The sequence below is a fragment of the Chiloscyllium plagiosum genome, chromosome 18 (genome assembly GCF_004010195.1).
Source record: "Chiloscyllium plagiosum isolate BGI_BamShark_2017 chromosome 18, ASM401019v2, whole genome shotgun sequence".
Taxonomy (NCBI): domain Eukaryota; kingdom Metazoa; phylum Chordata; class Chondrichthyes; order Orectolobiformes; family Hemiscylliidae; genus Chiloscyllium; species Chiloscyllium plagiosum.
Window position 1 is genome coordinate 63,901,293 of NC_057727.1, and position 25,524 is coordinate 63,926,816.

General features: G+C 42.4%; 1 protein-coding gene across 4 annotated transcripts in view; it reads left to right on the forward strand.

Moving 5' to 3' along the window:
• The window catches only part of dock3 (dedicator of cytokinesis 3), a 918,089-nt gene that overhangs the window by 270,277 nt on the left and 622,288 nt on the right, over positions 1-25,524 (forward strand). The window lies entirely within an intron of this gene.

The following is a 25,524-nucleotide window of genomic DNA, read 5'->3' on the forward strand; positions in this document are numbered from 1 at the left end:
ACCCCACCCAACACCCCCCACCCCGAACCCCCTTCAACACCACCCCCTCCGCCTGCCGCTGTTCCCCAACCCTGTCCAACACTGCCCCCATTTGCCCACCCCCCCCTCCCCACACCAACAAGAAGACTGCTGCTGCAGCTGCCTTTGTGGGGTAAGTCTCCAATAGCGTGTGCGCAGGTGCGGGGGGGTTTAGAGATCACCCCTCTGTAGAGCTCCAGGGAAAGTGTGGGGAGAGAGAGAGGGCAGGAGGTCAGTCATTTGGAGATGGTGCCTGTTTAATCACTACAAACAAAAGACGCGATCACTGTTAGAAACATGTCTTTGATGTAATGTTTCTATCGGGACCTCGAGATCTCCTGCAGATAATCTGATTTTTGGATAATTGGTATTCGGATAATCGATGTTCCTCAATATATTCTATTTAAAGGCAAGTGTAATGTGCTGTGTTCCAGATGTAATTTGATTGGTTACACTACTCAGCTTTAAGATAAACACAATTTATTCTTTCCATATGTAAAATGTAAATGAAAGAAGAACTGGTATAATTTTATTGGAATACTTAATAGAATTGTAGATAGTTTAACTATTAAACACCAACTATTCCACTATAGTAACATCCCATAAACACACCATTGGCCATGGAAAAGTCAGTAAAACAGATTGTGTCTCTCATTTGATTCTGGCAGCAGAGAGAGAACCCAAGCTTTTAGCTGTAGCAAAGAGAGAGAGAGATTCACAGCCAAGAATTGAAGCCCAACAACTCAAAGCTAAGCTCAAACCGTGGTGCTGTGGGAGCCTGATTCCACACATTCATGCTGCTTCTATTGTTCCAACCTCTTTTAAAAACAAAACAAGGCTTCACAAGCTGATTAGTTTATTGGCTTCAAATAGAGAGCGCAGTACATCTGCCTTAAAACCTTTCTTCTAACAAACCAGTACAAAATACATCTCTTAAAGCCATAGTACCGTCATACTTCAGTCACACCATTGGAGAGAGTTTCAAATTTTATATTTTGCACCTGCCTTCTAAGTAGAAGATAAAAAATAACATGTGAAGAGTAGTAGAGATCACAAAACAAAAAGAGTGAGGATTTCAGAACAATTATCTAAGATTACAAAGAGTTCTTGATCACTTGGCTCAGTGGGCTGAAGAGTGGCAAATGAAATTAAATTCAGATAAATGCTGGATATTACATTTTGGTGAAACAAACAAATACAATTAAATGTGGGGCCTTAGGGTCGTGATGTAGAACAGAGGTTCATGTACATAATTCTTTGAAGTTTCTATCACATATAAGTTAAGGTGATTAAGAGTGCATTTACCATGCTTGCCTTCATTACTCAGCCCTTTGGATATAGGAGTTGGGATGTTACGTTGAGGATGTACAGGATGTTAGTGAGACCTCTTCTGGAATATTGTGTGTAGTTCTGGTCACCCGGAACCTTATTAGGAACCTAACATTCCCTGAGGCACCAGATACTGAAACCTTTCAAGAGCTGACTGATTCAGTTAAGGAATATTATGACCCTAAGCCTCCTCTAATTCTGAGATGCTTTCAGTTTTACTCGGCAAGTCAAGAATCTGGAGGATCCATATCAGGGTGTTTGACGAGGTTTAGATGACTGGAAGAGGTATATGACTTTGGTTTAACCCTTAATGAAATGGTGAGAGACTATTTGGTACATGAGATTAATGATGTAACTATGTAAAAGTACCTATTGCTGAAGCACAACTGGACTTAAAGCAGACACTACAGCTGGCTTTATCATGGAAAATGTAGCAACTGGAATATATGAATATCTGATCGAAGGACACCCTCACCTGTCTGCTTGAACTCAGGGAACACCACTTGAGTGAAGGCAACTGCATAGCCTCACTGAACAGGCAGTCACCAGATCAGCCCACAACAAAGTCCAACAAGACCAAGCCTCGTCCAAAGAGTTAAATTTTTCTTCAGAATCAGGGCTGGCAAACCAGCTGCCAGCATGCAGATTCGAGACAGAAAAAGAGTTCCATTAGACCTAAATTGAGTAAAGGAATTCAGCGGCCAGTATCCAGGACAGCCTACACCTTGAAACGTCCACGTATGTCTGGTTTGGAACAATTAAATTTCTTAGCAACATCCATATCAGAACCAAAGAAAATAAACGTCTGGTTGAATGGTCACTCGATTTTAATAGAGGTTGATACTGACATGGCCATTTTAGTGATCATAAAACTCGGCTTTAACAAAATTCGTCATGGTCTCCAAACCTTAAGCTTGTGCAAGACATTGGCTGGACTGAGAACCTATGTCAGGGAACCTTTGCAGATTAAAGATAAAACATAGGTTCTGGCCTCTTGTTAGGAACAGCTGGTTCAGATATCGCTGATTGTAGTAAAAAGCTTGAGCCCAAACCTAATGGGGTGAAATTGATTGAGAAAGATTCACTTAACGGTCTTGACATTTTTCGATTAGAAAATGGCTGCCAGAGTAAGTCCAAATTAAATACCCAGAAGCTTTTCAGAAAGGTCTAAGGATGATCGAAGGAACCCCAAGGTCACGTTGCATGTTGAAGAAGGGCCTGTGCCCGAAACGTCGAATCTCCTGTTCCCTGGATGCTGCCTAACCTGCTGTGCTGTTCCAGCAATAAAGTTTCCACGTTGCATGTTGACCAGGAAACAATTCCACGATTCTGCAAGGCATGCTCAGTGCCATTTGCCTTATGGACAGATGTAGAGGCAAAAATCAGAAGCCTGGAAAGTGATGGAATCATTAAACCAGTCCAGTTTGCAGAATAGGCAGCACAGATTGTACTGACTGTGAAGCCCGACTGGTCAATACACCTTTGTGGGGATTTTAAACAATGGTAAATGGTTTTTCATAGCTGAATAAATACCCAATCTATCGCATAGATTAATGTGCAAAGCTGGCAGGGGTAGTCTGTCCTTTACAAAGCTGGAGATGAGCCATGCATACTTGCAATTGTGGTTAGATAAGGATTCCCAGAAGTATGCTGTCATTAATACCCATAAGGGTTTATACCAATATATGAGACTGCCATTTGCAGTATTGTTAACCAGTGCAATTTTTTGATGGAGGACTACCCCGGTCACTATTTATCTAGATGATATGTTAATAGCAGGAAGACAAAGTGAGGGCAATCAAAGATGCCCCACCTCCCACGCCTGTAACCGAGCTTAGGTCTTTCCTTGAGCTGGTGAATTATTATGGAAAGTTCCAACATAACCTGGCTCCCATCCTGTCACCTGTGCATTAACTGTTAAAATGGGGTGGTTGCGTAGCCAAGCCATAACTTTCAGGGACGTGAGGAAACGGCTATCATCCTCTGAGTTGTTAGCACGTGTGATACCAAGCAAAATTTGGTATTGACAAGTGATGCCGCCCCATACAGCATTGTTTTAGCTCGTAGGTGCCCCAATGGCAAGGAAGAACCAATAACATATACATCCAGGACTTAGGACTAATCTGCAGTGTAAATATGCCCATGTAGAGAAAGAAGGTTTGGCGGTCATATTTGGAGTCAGAAACTTCTACCTATCCCTTCGCAGACATAAATTTGTAATAATAATGAACTGTAACCCCCTGTGAGGTCGACGTAAAGAGGGCAAGGCAATGCCACCCATAGATTCAGGCAGAATTCACTGGTGGGCTTTGATACTAATTTTATGTAATTACAAGTTGGAAGACTTGTTGGAGGTCATAGCGGATGCATTGAGCACTGTCAGAAAGACCACTGGAGGAACCACCGCTGGAAGAGTCTGTAATGGTTTTAAATTTTCTGCCCATATTTCCAGGCATAGCTGACAATATCAGACATTATCTCTGTTTTTCTCTGCAGACCTGCTGAGTTTCTCCAGCACTTTCTGTTTTCATTTTGAATTAGACTGTTGATTTTAGTATCTTTGTAGGCATTGAGTTTTAAGATGTTGCTTTTGTTAGTGACCTTAGCCTAGAGACAAAGGGTCTGGGCCCTCTGTTTTAATATATTTCACTATCTACACAATTGTGAGAATTTCCACAATGGTGATCCACCTGGCTTTGTCCTTCTACAGTCCACGGTGTGAACTTTTGGCTAACTTACAAGTCATGTGATTTCTAGCCATTTTCAAAGATCAGCAAATTCATCAAAAGGAAAGTACAGTTTTGTAAATAATTTATAATATCTTTCATGAACAGCATTCAAACTAAGGTTTGGTACAATCAAGCACCTCTTCCTACTTTCCAACACTAGAATTGAAATCAAGTGTTTGGTTTTTTTAATTGAAGTCCTTGCAAACCTATGGTTCAGCATTTAGTCATTGGTGTGTTTGTATCAAAAGATTCTACTGTTACTCTGGCCCAATTAGGAGAAAGTGAGGACTGCAAATGCTGGAGATCAGAGTAAAAAGGTGTAGCACTGGAAAAGCACAGCATGTCAGGTAGCATCGAGGAGCAGAAGAATTGATGTTTTGGGCATAAGTCCTTCGTCAGGAATGTGGGTGGGGGCCAAGGGGGCTGAAAGGTAAATGAGAGGGTGGTGGGACTTGGGGGAAGGTAGCATGGAAGGCGATGGGTTGATGAAGGTAGGGGGTGATAGTGATAGGTCGGAGTGGATAGGTGGGAAGAAAGATGGACAGGTGTGGCAGTTCAAGAGGGCGGTGCCGAGTTGGAGGGTTGGATCTGGGATAAGGTGGAGGGAGGGGAGATGAGGAAACTGGTGAAATTGACATTGATGCCGTGTAGTTGGAGGGTCCCAAGGCGGAAGATGAGATGTTCAACCTCCAGGCATCGGGTGGCTCGGATTTGGCGGTGGAGGAGGCCCAGGACTTGCATGTCCTTGGCAGAGTGGGAGGGGGAGTTGAAGTGGTTGACCACAGCGTAGTGGGGCTGTTGGGTGCATTAGTCCCATAGATGTTCCCTGAATCATTCCACAAGTTGGCATCCTGTCTCCCCAGTATAGAGCAGACCACATTGGGAACAACAGACACAGATGATCTGTTTGGATGTGCAGGAAAATCTCTGTGGGATATGGAAGGATCCTTTGGGCCTTTGGATGGAGGTGAGGAGAGAAGTGTAGGCACAGATTTTACACCTATTGTGATAAGGGAAGGTGCTGTCAGTGGAGGGTGGGTTGGTGAGGGGCATGGACCTAATAAGGGAGTTGCGGAGGGAATGGTCTCTGGAGAACGCAGATAGGAGTTGGGAGGGAAATATATCTCTACTGGTGGGGTCTGACTGTAGATGGCGGAAATGGTGGAGGATGATGCAATGTACTCTAAGGTTGGTGGGGTAGAAGGTGAGGACCGGGGAGTTCTATCCTTGTTGCAGTTGCAGGGGTGAGGTTCGAGGGTGGAGAAATGGGAAGTGGAGGAGATGCGTTTAAGAGCATTGTTAACCACATGGGAGGGGAAATTGCGGTCTTTGAAGAAGGAGGACATCTGGCAGTGGAATTGCTCCTCCTGGGAGAAGATGTAGCTGATATGGAGGAATTGGGAATAAGGGATAGCGTTTTTACAGGAGGCAGGGTGGGAAGGAGGTGTAGTCCAGGTAGCTGTGGGAGTCTGTGGGTTTGAAGTTGATGTCCATGTGGAGTCTGTCGCCAGAAATGGAGGTAGAGAGGTCCAGGAAGGGGAGGGAAGTGTGTGAGATGGTCCAGGTGAACTTGAGGTCAGAGTGGAAGGTGATCGTGAAGTTGATGAATTGATCAATCTTCTCGTGGGGACACGAAGTGGAGCCAATACAGTAATCAACGTAGCAGAGGAAAAGATGGGGAATGCTGCCGGTGTAACTGCCAAAAATGCGCCTCCCATCAACCTACCCTCCACTCCTGGCACCTTCCCTTGTCACTGCAAGAGGTCTAAAACCTGCGTCCACACATCCCCCCTCACCTCTATCCAAGGCCCCAAAGAATCTTTCCATATCTGGCAGACATTTTCCTGCACATTTGAACACGTCATCTACTGTGTCCTTTGCTCCTGGCATGATCTCCTCTACATTGGGACATTCCTGGGATAAACACACATCAAAGAACCCCACCACCCTAGGCCGACCACTTCAACTCCCCCTCCCACTCCACCAAGGACATGCAAGTCCTGGGCCTCCTCCACCGCCAAATCCAAGCCACTCGATGCCTGTTGGAAGAACACCTCATCTTCCGCCTTGGGACCCTCCAACTACATGGCATCAATGTCAATTTCACCAGTTTCTTCATCTCCCCTCCCTTCTCCTTAGCCCAGATTCAACTCTTCAACTTAGTACCAACCTCTTGAACTGTCCTACCTTACCATCTTCCTTCCCCCCTATCCACTCCACCCTCTGCTCTAACCAATCAGCATCACTCCCCATTTTCATTGACCTGTCGCCTTCCAAGCGATCTCCCCAGTCCTACCCTCCTCCCATTTATTTCTCAGCCGGCGCCTGCACCCACCCCCCCCAAAATTGCTGATGAAGAGCTTATGCCTGAAATGTCAACTCTTATGCTCCTCAGATGCTGCCTGACCTGCTGTGCTTCTCCAGTGCCACATTTTTTGACTCTGGCCCACTCTACTTCCTATCAAACTGTACTGTATATTAAATTTCATTTGCCAATTATTTGCCCATTTTACTTCCTACTTTCTGCCTTTTGTCCCTATTCTTTGCTTCCCACGCTAACATTCCATTTTGCCACTTGTTTTCTGACTCCGTCCTTTATTAGTTTTGAAATCTCTTATTGAAAATGTTTTGAAAATTTGGATCAATTACACCTACTGCATTACTACATTTCTCTGTAACCTCAAAAGATTAAATAAGTTTAGTTTAAAAAAATTTCCCTTTTAAAACAATTTTGACTGTCCCATACTTTTTTTCATTTTTAAATGTTGTTCTCTTCCCTCTTTTAGTAGGGATTCCATTAGTTTCCCTAGCAGTAGTTTTAAGATCACTTGTCTATAAGTCCCGGCACTTTATGACAATTACATTGGCTATGCCACCCCTCTGGCACTTTACATTTTTCAAACATGGCTATTTGAAAATAATGATATCTGCACAAAGATGATTACTGATACCATTTTCTTTTTTGTCTGTAATTTGTATTTTTCACTTTATCGGTCACTGCTAACATAACAATAGGTTCTGTTCGTGTAGTTCTACGCATTTGTCTGCAAATGGCAAGACATGAAGGCTAGTTGTAGCAGCACGAATATGACCCATCTGTGATGTGACACCTTTTTTGGTGGAACTAGAACTAATTTCAGTTAACTCAATTCATTGGCGATCTGTAAATAATGCAATGAATTGCTTTGGTTCAAATAAGACTTTTGACTTTGATAACAAGAATGAATGCTCAGATTGCAGATTGACATAAATTTATTTGGAAGTAAAATGTGTATCAAGACAAAATTAATGAAAGGGTATAGTTACGAATTCAATATAGACTTTTACAAATCCTTTTGTTTTACAAGTGACCTGAGAAAAGAAGTATAACATTTCTTATTCCTTCTTTGACTACAGTTCTGAAAAGAGCCTTGTGTTGGTGCTTTCAGTATATGGCAAGCAATGAAGCTTTTCAAAACCCTGTTTTGATCCTTTATACTGAGCATCATGCCATGCTAGGTCAGGCTACTATTAGCTTATTTGTTGGTTCAACTGTTATGTTAATTTCATTGCTGTTTATTTATATTTTCCAGCAATAACCTTGGTTCAAAAGGACAGTTTATAGATAACAATATCCCCTTACTTATTAATGAGCCTTATTCTGGAGCCATAGGAGACTACATGTCCTATGGCTCATCACAAGTTAGGAAGTTCCTGTATTTGAACAGTTTCTGCTAACTCGGTATTTTCTCCAAATGTTTGAGCTGATAAAATATTGATCAAGTTTCCCCAATATATTTATGAATTAAATTGATTCACCAATTATAATTTTGTTAAAATACATAGTCAGGGTGATATTAGGAAGAGAACTCCAGGATTTGACGCAGTGACAGTGAAGGAACAGTGACATGCTTCCATGTCAGGGTGATGTGATTTGAGTGGAAATTTGCAGATGGTGGTAATTCCCTGCATCACTGGATGGAGTGAATGTTAAACTTGGTGAATGGGGTGTTAATCAAGCAAGCTGACCTGAATGGTGTTAGCTTCTAGACTATTGTTGGAACTGCATTCATCGTGCAAGTGGTAAGTGTTCCATCAGATCTTTGCCTTGTGCTTTGTAGACAGTGGACCAGCAGTTGAAGGCAGGAAGATGTTACTAATTATTCCAACCCTTAGAGACCCATTTTTGAGGCTCAGAGTCATATAGCTGATGCAGCTCACTTTCTAGTCAATAGTACCTGCAATCATATCAATAGTATAGGATTGAACAATGACATTAGGAGAGATCAGAGATCTCTGTCGAAGGTCGTCATTGCATGGCAGTTATGTGGTGCAACTATTCCTTGCCACTTATCAGTCCAAATCTGCACATAGTCCAGATCTTGCTACATGTGATCAAAGGCTACTTTAGTATCTGAGATGCGAATAGTTCTAAACATTGCACATTTTCAGCAAACATCCCCACTTTTGACTCACTTTTGGGAATGTCATAATGAAGCAAATGAAGATGGTTGGGCATAGTGCTATTAGCTTGAGTAAATCCTACAGTGATGCAGTGGGACTCAGATAATTGATCTCCAACAAGCACAAATGAATCTATGACAAAACGACCAATGAGGATGAAGTCAAATGAGTTTACCATCTTGTTGGGTTTGGTTGCCACCTAATGCAGATCCAGTCCACCAGAAAATTCTTTAGAACTCAGCTGGTTCCATCAATAGTGGTGCCGCTGAAGCATTGTGTTGTTAAGAGAGCAAGAGGAAGATCAAATGGAAAATGTTGTGGTGATATCCAGAGCAAAACAAAAGAGGAATGCTAATAGTGGTAAAAGAGAGATTAGAGGTGTAAATGAAGGCATGAAAATGAGAAAATAGGTCCATTCTGTCAACAGCAAAGTCAACAAGACTTCATTGCCTTCACGTACCACTCTTTCTCTGATACATTGATGATGTCATCAGTCCTGCTTCCCGCCCTTGACTGGAATTGGAAAAATGAATCTGGTTTACTTCCAATTTCCATCCTTCTCTCATCTTATGTGAGTGGGCAAAGATTCAGCAAATGGAATGCAATGAGGGAATATATAAAATTGTCTATTTGGCAGAAAGAATTTAAAAGAGATGTACATTATCTAAAAAGTGAGAGGTTGTCGAGTTCTGAGATACAGAGAAATCAGAGTGCATGAATCACAGAAGGTTTGTATGTCGGTATTGATCACCAAACATATGGAAGGACGCTAATGCTTTGGAAGCAGTGCAGAGAAGTTTTATTTAGAATGGTTGTATTACCTTATGAGGAAAGGCTAGACAGGCAAGGTCTGTATCCTCTGGAGTTCGGAAGAGTCAGAGATTATTTTATTGAAACATAAAAGATCCTAAGGGGGCTTGGCCAGGTTGATGTGAAAAGGGTGGTTCCTTTTCAGAGAATCTAGAAAAAGGATGATGTGGAGGTGCCTGTATTGGACTAGGATGGACAAAGTTAAAAGTCACACAGGTTATATCTAACAGGTTCATTTGGAAATACAAGCGTTGCTCGTTTGTCAGATGGCTAGACCTAGAGAAAATAGTTATAGTTTAAAAGTAAGGCATTTAAGACAGAGGTGAGGAAAAAGATTTTCTTTGAGTGTTAAGTATCTTTGGAAATCTCTTACTCAAAAAGCAGTAAATGCATATTTTTAATTTTAAATCATCTTAAGGCACAGATTATTGACTACTAAGATTAAAGACTATTGGGCATATGCAGTAATGCAAAGTTAAGGTTAAAATCAGATCAACTATAATCTTAGTGAATAGCGGAGCAGGCTGGAAGGGCTGCATGACACACTCTTGTTTCTTTTTCGCATGTTCGTACTTTTACCTAGTCCACCTCTGACACTTCCCTTCTAGTCTCGACTTCACCATTTCCATTTCTGGGAATGGGCTGTCCACCAATATCTACTACAAACTCACTGACTTAGTTGGCTCAACTACACTTTTTTGGATCCTGCTTGCATAAAGGATTCCATTCCATTCCCCCCAGTTTCTCTATTTGTGTTGCATGAGTTCTGTGAATGCTACTTTCTCCTGGACTCCCTCTGATATGTCCTTTTTTTTTCAACCAAGGACTCCAACTCTTTCTTTGTCTGTAGGAATGACCCTGACGTACCAATTGCTTGTCCTTTCAATAAACCAACTTACTCACATGTTAACAGAATGAGAACCACCATTTTCTGGCCCCTTTCTCTCATTTGCTTAGTCAGTTACTGACGAACTATCTCAACTAACTATCTTATATTTGCAGCTTCCCTCAGATGTGTCCTTCTCATCAGCTGTTGCATCTGATTTCAGCTTTCTAATCTCTTACAATTGTTGTGAATTAACCACCTGTAATGTTCTACGAGCACAGCATGGCACCAGAAGGATACATAAGAGATGACGATGGGAATGAAAGTTGGAGAATGTGGGGACAGGAGGCAATGAACAGGGGCCTGTGGTGCTGGGCCAGTCTTACAGATGGTATAACTAAGTACCTTTACAATCCTAACCTCGAAACTTGGCCAGTTTCTATGGGCGGTGAAGCATAAAGAGAAAAGCACTATCACTGAGCTGTGTACTCTGGCCTGACCAAGGTCCACAAGGGAGAGCTGAAGAGACTGAATCAATTTTAGTTTGTCAGTTATAATAATATTGTCAGTAAATACAAAAAGAGTAAATACAGTAAATACACACGTACAAAGAATGTGTAAAAAAACAAGACTAATAGTCAAGGGTAGTGTAGGAGTCACAGCATCAGATGGCATCAGCTTTGGGTAAAATACGAACAGCACCTGCAAAACAGTGGGCAAATAGTAGATAATATAATGCATCTGGATGAAGAGACTGGGAAATTAAATATGTAATGTTGTAGTGTTTTGTATAAATCTTGGAGGTGTCTGTAACCAGCCATTGTTAGTTTTACACTACATATCAGTGATATGACCAGCTCCCCTTGCATACATTTGAAAATAAATGCTCGTATGAGCTGCTTCCAGAGTCTCCTACAAATTTGTCAAGTATGACAACAAGCATCCTCCAAACTCAGTCCAGGGACTTGGACATGGTCAGTCAGCTATTTGGAGCATTGACCGTGTGTCTCATTGAAGTCTGGGGAGCAGATTGCAATCAGTCCTGCAAGTTAATGTTCCTCTTGATTGGGGGGCTAGGACCAAGAGGTTTCAGGACATAGGTTATTTAGGATTGAGATGAGGAAAGATTTTTTTACTCAAAGCGTAGTGAACCTGTGGAATTGTCGACCAGAAGGCTATGGCTCATTTTTTAGGTGTGATATTGTCATAGCATTATACATGTCCACCTCTTTGATTGCTCATTGCAGGCAGACATGAACGCTGCCTGGCTTTCTGCCTCAGCTAAACGGATGCAAAGACAAATGAAGTGAGGCTGCAAGTTCTGACAGAAGCTGTCATGCATAAAAAGGCAAGGTAGACATGTTGTTAGCATTTAAGTAGGCGCAAAGTGAGTGAGCACTAAAAAAAAACAAGTTAAGCAGCCTGGTAATGTAAGTTGTCAGTGAGCTCTAAAGGACAGCATTGAAGTGCTGAACTGTGTTATAAGTGACTCCAAAATATGCCATATGGTGAGGCTTAAGCCAACCTTCTTGGACAGAGGCTGCTATGGAGGATGCTGGCCAAGATGGATGCCCAGATAAGACACCAACAAGTGGAGCCCACCAAGTAACCACTCTGGCTTCCATTTTGGAATTGTGAGTCATATAGTTTTTCTCTGCTCCCTGGGGAAAATAGCAACTTGCATAGAAATGAGACAAGGTTGAGTAATAATGAGATTTGAATACATGCAAAGAGGCCCTTCGCAATTTACTAGTGAGATTCTCATGTAGTCATGAAAACCTTAAACTGAAAATCAGGCTTCTTTTCTCAACATCAAGAATTTTTCCATTCTTGCCATATTTTAATGAATGACTTGAGGATTTTACAGTTCTATAGAGCCTACCTTCCTTTCCTCTTTAAAGGTTTAAAAATACCAACCTGCTTGTTAAGACGCTTGCTCCATGAAAAATATGGTCCATTTGAACACAACACTACTGCTGACCCTGCTGAGTTTTGGTATCCTGCGTGTAGGAATTACAATCCCACCATCCCTCCATACAACAAATATATGAAATGGGGGACATTCAGATCTATGCTCTGCATATTTTTTTTCAAAGACCCTGGAGGCTTCACAGTTTTGTGAAAATCTTGCTCTTCGTGTCTCTAATGATCAATTTGAGCCAATTCCTACACTTGCTGTCTCTCCCTTTTATTATAATGTGAAAACATGCCTAAACACAAGTGTTCTGAGAAATTTACTTCTCAGCATTACTTCACCATTGAATAGGTATATTGAGAAAATTTTATTTTGTTAATCTAATTAGTATGCATCATTAGACTACAAGAATTTTGAATAAAACAAGCCAGACATTCAATGGCAAGAATTTCTGTATATGAACTTTGCTTTTCTTGTCAACTTTTATTTCTAATTAATCTCGTCAGAGGTGTTGTTGATTACCCTGGAGTAGGTGGAACCTGAACCCAGGTATCCTAACTTAGGTAGGGATACTATCAGGAGAAAGTGAGGACTGCAGATACTGGAGATGAGAGTCAAAAAGTGTGGTGCTAGAAAAGCACAGACAGTCAGGTCACATCCAAGGAGCAGGAGAGTCAAAGTTTTGAGCATAAGCTCTTCGTCTGGAATGTGGAGAGGAGGCCAAGGGTGCTGAGAAATAAATGAGTGGGGAGTGGTGCTGGGAAGAAGGTAGCTAGGAATGCGATAGGTAAATGGAAGTGGAGAGTGATGGTGATAAGTTGGAGCGGACAGTGAAGCAGATAGGTGGGAAGGAAGATGGATAGGTTGGACAGTCCAAGTTGGAGGGTTGGATCTGGGATAAGGTGGAGGGAGGGGAAATGAGGAAACTGGTGAAATCCACATTGATTCAGTGTGATTGGGGTGTTCCAAGGTGGAGGATGAGGTGTACTCCCTCCAGTCATGGCAACCCCTGATGAAGAGCTTCTGTTTGAAATGTCGACTCTTCTGCTCCTTGGATGATACCTGACTGACTGTGCTTTTCCAGCACCACACTTTCTGACTAGGGTTGACTACCGATCTACATAAGCGCTCCTTGATGACATTTTGCCTTAGTGCCATCTTGAATGGCTCAATTAAACCCATCTCCACCAGATTTCCAGGCAGTTTGTACTTGCTGTGTGAAACAGATTATCTTTCTGATGTCACCCCTGCTTCTTTTTTGCAGCACCTTAAATCTGTGCTGTCTCGTTCTTGATCCTTGAATAGGTGGGAACAGATTCTTACTATTTGCCATTGATCAGAAGATTTTGAGCAAAAGAAAAAGGTTTAAGTCTGTAGTGGAAATTGCTTATAGACACTCCCCCCCCCCCCCCCCCCACCCCCCCACCTCTCCCACCTCTCCCACCTCTCTCATGGTTTTCTTATTAGATTCCCTACAGTGTGGAAACAGGTCCTTTGGCCCAAGGAGTCCACACCGACTCTCTGAAGAGCAACTGACCCAGACCCATTCCCCTACATTCACTCCTGACTAACGCACCTAACACTACAGGCAATTTAGCATGGCCAATTCACCTAACCTGCACATCTTTGGACTGTGGGAGGAAACCGGAGCACCCGGAGGAAACCCATGTGGACACAGGGAGAATGTGCAAACTCCACGCAGACAGTTGTCCGAGATGGGAATTGAACCTGGGTTCCTGGCGCTGTGAGGCAGCAGTGCTAACCACTGAGCCCACGTATATTATCTAGACATAAGTTGTTGCTATTGTATTTATGTCACACATTTAATGTAAGATAATATCTCAAGGCATTTCACAGGAATATTATAAAACAAAATACAACACCAAATCATCTCAGAAGATGCTAGTCAATGGTCATTAAAGTAGTAGAGATCTACAACACAAAAAACGGTCCTTCACCCCATTGTGTCTGCACCAGTCAAAGGCAACCACCTAACTTTTCTAATCCCATTTTCTTACAATTTGGCTCATTGCCTTGTATGCATTGGCATTGAAAGCACATCTAAATACTTCTTAATTATTATGAGCCTTCTACCTCTATCGCCCTTACTGGCAGGGAATTCCAAGTTCTCACTGTGCTCTGTATGAAAAAGCTGTTCCTCATATCTATTCCAAAACTTCTCCCTGTTACCTTAAATCTATGCTCCCAGTCACTGATCCATCCATCATGGGAAAAAGTTTCTTCCTGTTTATCATATTTATGCCCTTGATAATTTTATATATCCCCTCTCAATCTCCTCAGCTCTAAGGAAAACAACTGAAACACTCCAGCTCGGCAACATCCTGGTAAATCTCTTCTGCGCCCACTCCAGAGCTATTACATCCCTCCTCGAATGTGGATTCCAGAACAGCACGCAATAGTCTAGTTGTGGCTCATCAATGTTTTATACAATTCTAGCATAACCTCCTGGCTCTTAAATTGTATGCCTCGACGTATAAAAGCAAACACTATAGGACTTGCTAACTACTTTATCCATCTGTGCTGATGCTTTAAGGAACCCATATACATGCATTCTGTTTCTCTTGTATTCCCTTGCCTTGTTTGTGCTGCCCAAGTACATCACCTCACATTTATCCAGATTGAATTCCATGTGTTACTTGTCAGCCCATCTTACCAGCTTGTCTGAACCCTCCTGTGATCTAAGGCTATGTTCCTTACTGTTTACCACCCTACCAATTTTTGTGTCATCTATGAACTTATCAATCAATCCTCCTACTCAAGTCTAAATGATTGATATAAATTACAAACAGCAAGGGTCCAAACACTGATCCTTGTGGGATCCCACTCGACACAGACCTCCAGTTGGAAAAACACCCCTCAACTGTTGCCCACTGCTTCCTGCCCTGTATATCCAATTTGCCAAATTTTCTTGAATCCCATGGGCTCTTACCTTTGCTATTAGTCTCCACCTTATCAAAAGCTTTGGTGAAGTCCAAATAGACTACATCGAAAGCATTTTCCTCATCTATATACCTGGTTACCTCTGAAGCATTCAATCAAGTTGATCAGACATGACTTCCCTTTAACAAACCATGCTGACTGTCATGGTAGTTAATCCTTGCCTCTTCAAATGCAGATTAATTCTGCCCCTCTGAATTACTTTCAACAGTTTTCCCACCACTAAGGTTAGTCTGGCTGGCCTGTAGTTTCCTGATTTATTCCTTGCTTCCTTTTTGAATAACTGTACCACTGTCCTCCAGTGCTCTGGTACCCTTCCAGTGACTGGAGAGGAATGGAAAATTTTTGCAAGTGCCCCTGCTCTATCCTCCCTTGCCTCACTCAACAATCAAGTCTGGTCAAAGAACTAAATTTTAAGAGTGGCTTAATGGCAGAAAAGGAGATTGAGATACAGAGAATTTGAGCGATTTTGTTTAGTTTATTCACAAGTTATGAGCATTACTGTCAAGACCAGCATTTGTTGCCTATCCTGAATTAGCATTGAGAATGTAGTGATGAGCCACCTTCTCTAGCTGCTCAGTCCATTTAGTATAGATAGACCTGCAATGCGATTAAGGAGTTTGAGGATTTTTGCCCCTGAGGCAATGAAGAAACTGCCTTGTGGTTTCAAGTGGCTTGTGGAGAATCCCATGTATTTGCTGTCCTAGTCCTTTTTAGCAATAACGTTCTTAAGTTTTAAGGAGATTTGAGAATTTTAAGTTATTATATGGTACACCATGCTGCCTATGTGCATCAGCAATGAAAGGAGTGAATGTTTAACCTGGAATGAGTTGCTAGCGGAAATGGTTGAGGCGGGTATATTAACAACATTTAAAAGACATTTGGACAAGTGCATGGAAAGGAAAGATTTAGGAGGATATAGGCCAAGTGCAGGGAAATGGAGTTAGTATGCATGGACATTTTGTTGGCATGCCCCAATTTGGGCCAAAGGGCCTGTCTCTGTGCTGTTGGACCCTATGACTCTATGATGAATAGGGCACAGATCAATCAGGCAACTTTGCCTGTTGGTGATGAACTTCTGGGATGTTGGTGGAGATTCAATCATCAAGGCAAATGGAAAGTATTCCCATCACACTCCTAAATTGTGTCTGGGAGATGATGTGCTGGCTTTGGAAAGTCAGGAGTTGACATGCATTCTGCAGAATTCCCAACCACTGATCTGCTTAGCTAAGTTTCTGGTCAAATGTAGCCCCTAAGGTATTGATGTTGGGGAACTTTGTCAATTCTAATGCCAATTTCCCAATTTCCTTATCCTTGCTTGAAAAGTAAAATAACGGCACAGAGCCTGGTATCCTGCCACCTCGTCATCCTTTATTTACGTATGAACAGTTCTTGACTTTAGTACTGCCTTATTCAGAGTCACATATCAGAGTGTCAGTATCGTTTGACACTCATCCTTGTTATGTCAGACAGGGCTGTCTGATTGGGCAGTTAATCTGGTGCAATCAGGAAAGTCATATTCTATGATGTCCTGCTGGCTAACTTAATTACAGTCTTTTTGTAGTGATTTCCATTTCCAACAGCTTTCCATTACTTCACAGAACTGCTATTTTCATGTTTGTGCCTAGAATGCAAAGGTTTGTTATCTATTTGATTTAAGGGGACCAATTAACAATTTTAAACTAAATGGTGTACTCACCTCACGTCCACAGATATGCTGACAAGAGGAATCATCTGATAAAAATCAGGGGCAAGAGATGTGGCTAATTTAGCCCAAGAACACTGAAGCCAGTTTCATTAGTGACACATTTGTAAAAATGGTTATGCTGGTCTTATTTAATGAAGAACTAAGTCTGTTTAAATTGAAATAAGAAGAACCTTTTATCTTTTTCTGTCTGAATTTATTACAACAGTGACTTGTATCTGCATGTACTTTTAATGTTGTAAAACCCCCCCAGAGTGTTTTGCATGTGCACTTTAAAATAGCATATGTGGCAGTGAGTATAAATTTAGGATTTAGGATGTGGCAGTGAGGATAAATTTGTTGCCTCCTTGGTGCTAGAATTAATGACCTCTCTAAACGTTTCACGCATATTGTCAAAGGTGAGATTGAGAAGCCAGTAATTTTTGGACATATTGGTAGGAATTACATTTTTAGGGAAAAGATGAAAGCAGTACAGAGTGAATTTTGAGAGGTTAGGTAGAAGATTAAAAAATAGATCCTTAAAAGTAGTAATTTCTGGTTTACTCCCAATGCCAACCTCAAACAAGGGAAGGAACAAAAGGTTAAAGGAGATAAGTGGCTGAAGAGCTGATGCATTGTACAGGGATTCAGGTTTTTGGACAATTGGAATGCCTTTTTGGACAGAAAAGATCTGTTCAAAAAGGATGGGTCTAATCTAAACTGGAAAGGGACCAATATCTTCGCAGGGAGATTTGTTCATTCCATTAAGGGAGATCTTATACTGATAGAAGGGGGGAGTGGGGGAATTCTAAGTAGCAATGTAAACAGAAGGATTGATGGGGAAGATTTTGAATGTGAGGAGGGCATGTCAAGTAGACAAGAAAGGCGAGGGAATTAAAATATGTAGTAGCTCTGCAGAACTAAATTGCATTTATTTCAATGCAAGGGGTTTTGCAGGTAAAGCTGATGAACTGAGGGCATGTTTAAGAACATGGGATTGAATATCACCGCTATTACGGAAACCTAGCTGAGAGATGGACAAAACTGACAGCTTAATATTCTGGGTTTTAGATGCCACAGGAAGGATAGAAAAGGAGGCAAGAAAGTGGAAGGAGGGTGGCCTTTTGATAAAGAAATACATTACTACTGCAACTAGGGAAGATATTTCTGAAAAATCGTCCACTGAAAATGTATGGGTAGAAATGACAAATAAGAAAAGAAAGTTCACTTTGATGGGATTGTTCTATAGGCTCCCCAATACTAAAAGGGATATTGAGAAACAAATGTATAGGGAGTTCTCAGATATACATAAGCATAATAAGGTTGTAATAAGGGGGATTTTAATTTTCCAAAGATTGACAGGGGCTAGCATAGTGTTAAATGTTTGGATGGTGAAGAATTTGTCAAATGTGTTCAAGAAAATTTTCTTTATCAATATGTAGATGTTCCTACTAGAGAAGTAGCAAAATTAGATCATCTTTTGGGCAAGAAGGCAGGGCAGGTGACTGAAGTAAAAGTGGGGGAATACTTTGGGTCTAGCAATCATAATTCTATTAGTTTCAAAATGGTTGTGGAAAAGTCTTAAGTCGAAGAGCATGGTGCTGGAAAAGCACGACCGGTCAGGCAGCATCTGAGGAGCAGGAGAATTGACATTTCAAGCATAAGTTCTTCATCAGGAAGGAGGGTAGTGCCCTAAGGGGCTGAGAGATAAAGGGAGGGAAGGTAGCTTGAAGGTAGATGAAGGTGGCGGTGAAGGTGATAGGTCGGAGAAGAAGGTGGAGCAGATAGGTGGGAAGGAAGATGGACAGGTTGGACAGTTCAAGAGGGTGGTGCCATGTTGGAAGGTTGGATCTGGGATAAGATGGGGCATGGGGAAATGAGAAAACTAGTGAAATCCACATTGATTCCATGTAGTTGGAGGGTCCCAAGGCAGCAGATGAGGCATTCCTCCTCCAGGCAGGAACACCTCATCTTCTGCTTTGGGACCCTCCAATCACAAAGGATCAATGTAGATTTCACCAATTTCCTCATTCCCCCCCCCCCACCCCCCTTTCCCAGATCCAATCTTCCAACTCGGCACCCCTGCTCCTCGGATGCCTGACTGGCTGTGCTTTTCCAGCACCACACTCTTCGACTCTGTGCATCTGTGGTCCTCACCTTATCCGATGGAAAAGTTTAAGCCTTTCATAAAAATTGTAGTGTTTAATTGGTGTCAGGCAAATTTTAATGTTATGAATCAACTTTCAAAATTTAATTGGAGTAGACTGTTTGCAGATAAAAGGCATGTCTGACAAGTGAGAGGCATTCTGGAGTGCGATGATAAGAGTTCTGAGGCATGTTGTTCCTGTTAGAACGAAAGGTAAGGCTGGTAAGATTAAGGAACAATGGATGAATAAAGATATTGAGGTTCTAGTCAAGAATAAAAGAGAATCATGTTTTAGATATAGATAACATGGTTTAATTGTATCTCTTAATCAATATAAAGAGTGTCAGGGCATTCTTAAGAGAGGAATCAGGAAGGCAAAGAGGGGATATGAGACAGCATTGATAGATAAAGTTAAAAGCAAGAAGGTAACTAGAGAGAGGGTAGAGCCTCTTAAAGATCAAGGTGGCCGTCTTTGTGTTGAGGCCCAGGAAATGGGAGAGAAAGAAAATTAATATTTCACATCAATTTTTACTGTGGAGAAAGAACTGGAGTCTAGAGAATGCACAGAAATAAACTTTGATGTTTTAGAAACAGTTCACATTACAGTAGAGGAAGCTTGGGAGGTCTTAGAGAATTGAAAAATGTGGTGCTGGAAAAGCACATCCGAGGCAGCATCCGAGGAGCAGGAGAATCGACGTTTCGGGCATAAGCCCTTCTTCAGGAATGAGGCTGAGATAAAAGGTAGAGGGGGAGGGAATTTGGGGTGGGGCGCTGGGAATACGATAGGTGGAAGGAGGTGAGGGCGAGGTCTTAGAGAATGCAAAGGTGGATGAATCTCCAGGACCTGGTCTGACATACCCTAGAACGTTATGGGAAGAGGGGAAATTATGAGATGCCTTGCAGAAATATTTGCATCATCTATAACTACAGGTGAGGTGTCTAAAGACTGAAGAGTGACTAATCTACCTTAAATAACAAAGAAAATTTACAGCCCAGGATCAAGTCTGTGCCGATCCATATCCATTGTCTAAATCTATTGCCCAATTCCTAAGGATCTGTATCCGTCTGCTCCCCACCGACTCATGCATCTGTCCAGACGCACATTAAATGAATCTACCATGCCTGCTGCTGCCTTTGCTGGCAACCCATTCCAGACACCTACCACCCTCTGTGTAAAGTACTTTACGCATGTATCCCCCTTAAACTTCTCTCCTGTCACTTTGAACGCGTGACCTCTCGTTATTGAATCCCCCACCCTAGGAAAAAGCTTATCTCTATCCACCCTATCTATACCCTTCATGATTTCGTAGATCTCAATCAGGTCCCCCCTCAATCTCCTATTTTCTAATGAAAATAATCCTAACCTACTCAACCTTTCTTCATAGCTAGCACCTTCCATCCCAGGCAACATCCTCGTAAACCTTCTATGCACCCTCTCCAAAGTGTCCACATTCTTTTGGTAATGTGGTGACCAGAACTGTGCACAGTATTCTAAATGTGGCCGAACCAAAGTCTTATACACTTTTAGCATGATCTGCCAGCTCTTTTACTCAATACCCTGGCCGATGAAGGCAAGCATACCATATGCCTTCTTGTTCACTCTATCCACCTATGCAGCCACCTTCAGGGTACAATGGACCTGAACTCTCAGATCCCTCCGCTCATCCCAAGGTTCTTCTGTTTACAGTATGGTTCGCTCTATAATTAGACCTTCCAAAATGCATCATCTCACATTTGTCCGGATTGAACTCTATCCGGCACTTTTCCGCCCAACTCTCCAGTTGATCTATATTCTCCTGTATTCTTTGACAGTCCCCTATGCTTTCTGCTACTCCACCATTCTTTATGTAATCTGCAAACTTACTGATCAGACCACTAATGCCCTCTTCCAGATCATTTATGTATATCATAAACAACTGTGGCCCCAGCATTGATCCCTGTGGAACACCAGTGGTCACTTTTCTCCATTTCAAGAAACCCCTACTCTCTGTCTCCTGTTGCTCAACCAGTTCTTTATCCACCTAGCTAGAACACTCTGCAAACCTTGCAACTTCACTTTCTCCATTAGTTTACCATGGGGAACCTTATCAAACGCCTTACTAAAGTCCACTTATATGATATCTGCAGCCCTTCCTTCATCTATCAACCTGGTCACTTCCTCAAAGAACTCCTATTAAGTTGGTAAGGCACGATCTCCCCACCCAAAACCATGTTGCCTATCACTGATAAGCCCGTTCTCTTCCAAATATATATAGATCCTATCTTCAGTACCTTCTCTAGCAACTTTCCCACCACTGACGTCAGGCTGACTGGTCTGTACAGGGGAACAACGTGAGCACAGTCCTCTGGCACTTCATCTGTGTTTAAGGATGCTACAAAGGTATTTGTCAGGGCCCCAGCTATTTTCTCTCTCGCCTCCCTCAGCAACCTGGATAGATCCCATCCGGTCCTGAGATTTGTCCACCTTAATATCCTTTAGCCTACACATCTTCCCTCCTTATGTCAACATGATCCACAGTAAACAAACTTCTATCTCTAATCTCAACATTCATCATGACTCTCTCCTCAGTGAACACTGATGTAAAGTAATCATTGAGAATCTCACCCATTTTCTCAGGTTTGACACACAACATTCCTTCCTTATCCTTTAGTGGACCAATCCTTTCTCTAGTTACCCTCTTGCTTCTTATATAAGAATAAAAGGCCTTAGGATGCTCCTTAATTCTACTCGCTAAACTTATTTCGTGACCCCTTTTAGCCCACTTGATTCCTCTTTTAAGATTTGTCCTATTCTCCTGGTATATCTCCAAAGCCTGTTCTGTTCTTAGCTGCCTGAATCTTATGTTCACTTCCCTTTTCCTCTTGGCTAGTTGCACAATGTCTCCTGTCATCCATGGTTCACGAATCTTGCCTTTCCTATCACATGCCTATCCTGCACTATCTTCAACCTATCTTTGAAAGCCTCCCACGTATCAAATGTGGACTTTCTCAGCTCCTGTGGAATTTTGATATAATTGGCCTTGGCCCAGTTTAGTACAGTTCCCTTAGGACCACTCTCATCTTTGTGTAAGAGTATTCTAAAACTTAGAGAATTGTGGTCACTACTCCCAAAGAAATCCCCCACTGCAACTTCTACCACCTGGCCTGGCTCATTCCCCAACACCAGGTCCAATATGGCCCCTTCCCTAGTTGGACTATTGACATACTGCTCTCAAACACTTTCCTGATGATCCTTACGAATTCTGCCCCATCCAGATCTCTGACACAAAGTGTATCCCAGTCAATGTTGGGAAAATTAAAATCTCCCATCACCACCACCCTGTTGCCTCTACACTTTTCCATAATCTGTTTACCTGTTTGTTCTTCTACCTCACGCTCACTGTTGGGAGGCCTGAAGTACAGCCCCAACAATGTAACTGCACCCTTCTTATTTCGCAGCTCTATCCATAATGCCTTACTGCTCAAGCCCTCCATTAGCACAACCATAATGTCATCTCTGTAAAGCAATGCAACTCCTCCCTTTTTACTTCCCTCCCTGTCCTGTCTGAAGCTTCTATATCCTGGAACACTTAGTTGCCAATCATGCCCTTCCTTCAACCAAATCTCTGTGATCGCAATAACATCATATTCCCAGGCACCAGTCCAAACCCTAAGTTTGTCTGCCTTACCCACTATACCCTTTGCATTAAACCACATGCACTCAGACCACCAGTTCCTTTGCGTTCATCTGCTGTCTGCCTACTCTTCCCCTTGGTAATCCTAACTTCATGATCCTGTTTCTTTTTAGTCTCTAGTTTTCACCTCACTGTCTGCTAGTCTTCTGGTTCCCAGCCCCCTGCCACATTAGTTTAAACCATCCCCAACAACAGTAGCAAAAACTCCCCCAAGGACATTAGTTCTAGTCTGATTCAGGTGTAAACCATCCAATTTATAATAGTCCTATCTTCCCCAGAACCGGTCCCAATGTCCGACAAGTCTGAACCCCTCCCTCTTACACCATCCCTCAACCAACGTGTTCATCCTGCCTATTCTTTCATTTCTACCCTGGCTAGCACGTGGCACTGGTAGCAATCCTGAGATCAGTACCTTTTGAGGTCCTCCTCTTTAACTTCTCTCCTAGCTCCCTGAATTTTCAGGACCTCATCTTGTTTTTTACTTATATCATCGGTGCTTATATGCACCATGACAACAGCTGTTCATCCTCGTCTTTCAGAATGATCTGCAGCCAATCTGCGACATCCCTGACCCAGCACCTCGGAGGCAACATGTCATCCGGGAGTCCTGTTTTCAGCCACAGAACTGTCTATCTACTGCAGTTACAATAGTATCCCCTATGACTATGGCCCTATGAGTCTTTTTCCCACCCTTCTCAACAGCAGAATCTGCCACTGTGCCGTGATCCTGGCAACTGCTGCCCTCCCCTCGTGAGCCATCTCCCCTAACAGTATCCAAAACGGTATACCTGTTTTGGAGGGAGATGACTGCAGGGGACATCTGCACTGCCTTCCTACTCTTTCTCTGCTTTTTGGTTACCCATTTCTGTCTCACTCAGCAATTCTAATCTGCAGTGTGACCACTTTACAAAACGTGCGATTCACGACTTCCTCAGCATCTCGGATGCTCCACAGTAAGTCCATCCCCAGCTCCAGAGCCGTCATGCCATCAAACAAGAGCTGCAGCTGGACACACTTCTTGCTAGTGTAAGAGTCAGGGACATTAGCCAAGTCCCTGAGTCCCACATCAAGCAAAAGGTACATGCCACGAGTCTGACGTCCCCTGCCATTGTCAGCCTTAACTGTAACTCAACTAACTAATACCAAACAATGCATTTAAATATATAAAAGAAAAGAAAAAACCTTACCTTACAGAGTCCTTTTCTTTTGGTTAGAGGAGGGGGCAGGAGGGAGGGAGATACTACACGTGTCGTATCTCGGGTTTAGCTGCTGCCCAAATATATACTAAGTCCTTATTCCCGGCAACCTCCTGGTCCAAATGTCACCTCCGCTCTGTCTCCCACTGCTTCCGGACAGGAAAACGACCACAGGCTTTGAAGGTAAGTATTTATATGGTTCACTTACCTTCCCGGCAAAATCCTGGTCCCAACATCACCTCAGTTCTGTCTCCTGCTGCTCCTGGACAGGACAAAGGGAGCTACTACCTTTGTTTAAGAAGGTTTGTAAGGAGAAACTGTGGAATTATAGACCTGTGAGTCTGACTTTGGTTGTGGGTAAATTGTTGGAAGTGATTAAAAAATATAGGATTTATGGATATTTAGAAAGTGATTAAGGATAGTCAGCATGGTTTTGTGCAAGGAAAATGGTGTCTCTCAAACTTGATGAGTTTTTCTAAGGAAGTTGCCAAAAAGAATGATGGCAGAGCAGTAGATTTTGTTTATTCGAATTTTAGTAAAGCCTTTGACAAGGTTCCGCATGGTAGACTAATTAATAAAGTTAGGTCACATGGGATTCAGGGTGAGCTTACCAATTTGATACATAATTGGCTGAATAGCAGAAGACAGAATAATAGTGGAGGGTTGCTTTTCGGACTGGAGGCCTGCGACCAGTGGTGTGCCACAGGCATTGGTTCTGGGTCCTCTTTTGTTTGTCATTTACGTAAATGAATTGGATAAGAATATAGAAGGCATTGGATGTAAGTTTGCTCATTGAGCTGGAAGGTTCATTTCCAGACGTTTCATTACCCTACTAGGTAACATCTTCAGTGGGCCTCAGGTGAAGCAATGCTGAACATTCCTACTTTCTATTTATATGTTTGGGTTTCTTTGGGTTGGTGATGCCATTTCCTGTGGTGAAGTCACTTCCTGTTCCTTTTCTCAGGGGGTGGTAGATGGGGTCTAACTCGATGTGTTTGTTAATAGAGTTCCGGTTGGAATGCCATGCTTCTAGGAATTCTCGTGCGTGGCTTTGTTTGGCTTGTCCTAGGATGGATGTGTTATCCTAGTCGAAGTGATGTATGTGAGGATACTAGTGAGAGAGGGTCAGGATACATGAACACCAACTAGCCACAAAAAGACATGACCCTCTCTCACTAGTATCCTCACATATGGATGAGGAAGGACACCACTTCGACTGGGACATCACATCTATCCTCGGACAAGCCAAACAAAGACATGCATGAGAATTTCTAGAAGCATGGCATTCCAACCAGAACTCTATCAACAAACACATTGAGTTAGATTCCAACTACCACCCCCTGAGAAAAGGAACAGGAAGTGACTTCACCATAGGAAATAACATCACCATAGGAAATGGCATCACCAACCCAAAGAAGCCCAAACATATAAATAGAAAGCAGGAATTTTCAGCATTGTTTCACCTGAGGCCCACTGAAGATGTTACTAGTAGGGTAAAGAACCTTCCAGCTCAGCGAGCAAACCTACATCCAAAACCTCAACCTGAGCTACAAATCTTCTCAAAACTCGCTAAAATAGAAGGCATGGTGAATAAGTTTGCCGATGACACCAACATTGGTGGTACTGTAGACAGTGAAGAAGGTTTTCTAAGATTATAAAAGAATCTTGATTAAATAGGTCGATGGGCTGAAAAATGGCAGATAGAGTTCAATCTGGATAAATGCGAGGTATTGCATTTTGGTAGGGTCTTGGGTAGTGTTGTAGAGCAGAGGGACCTAGGAGTTCAGGTACATAAT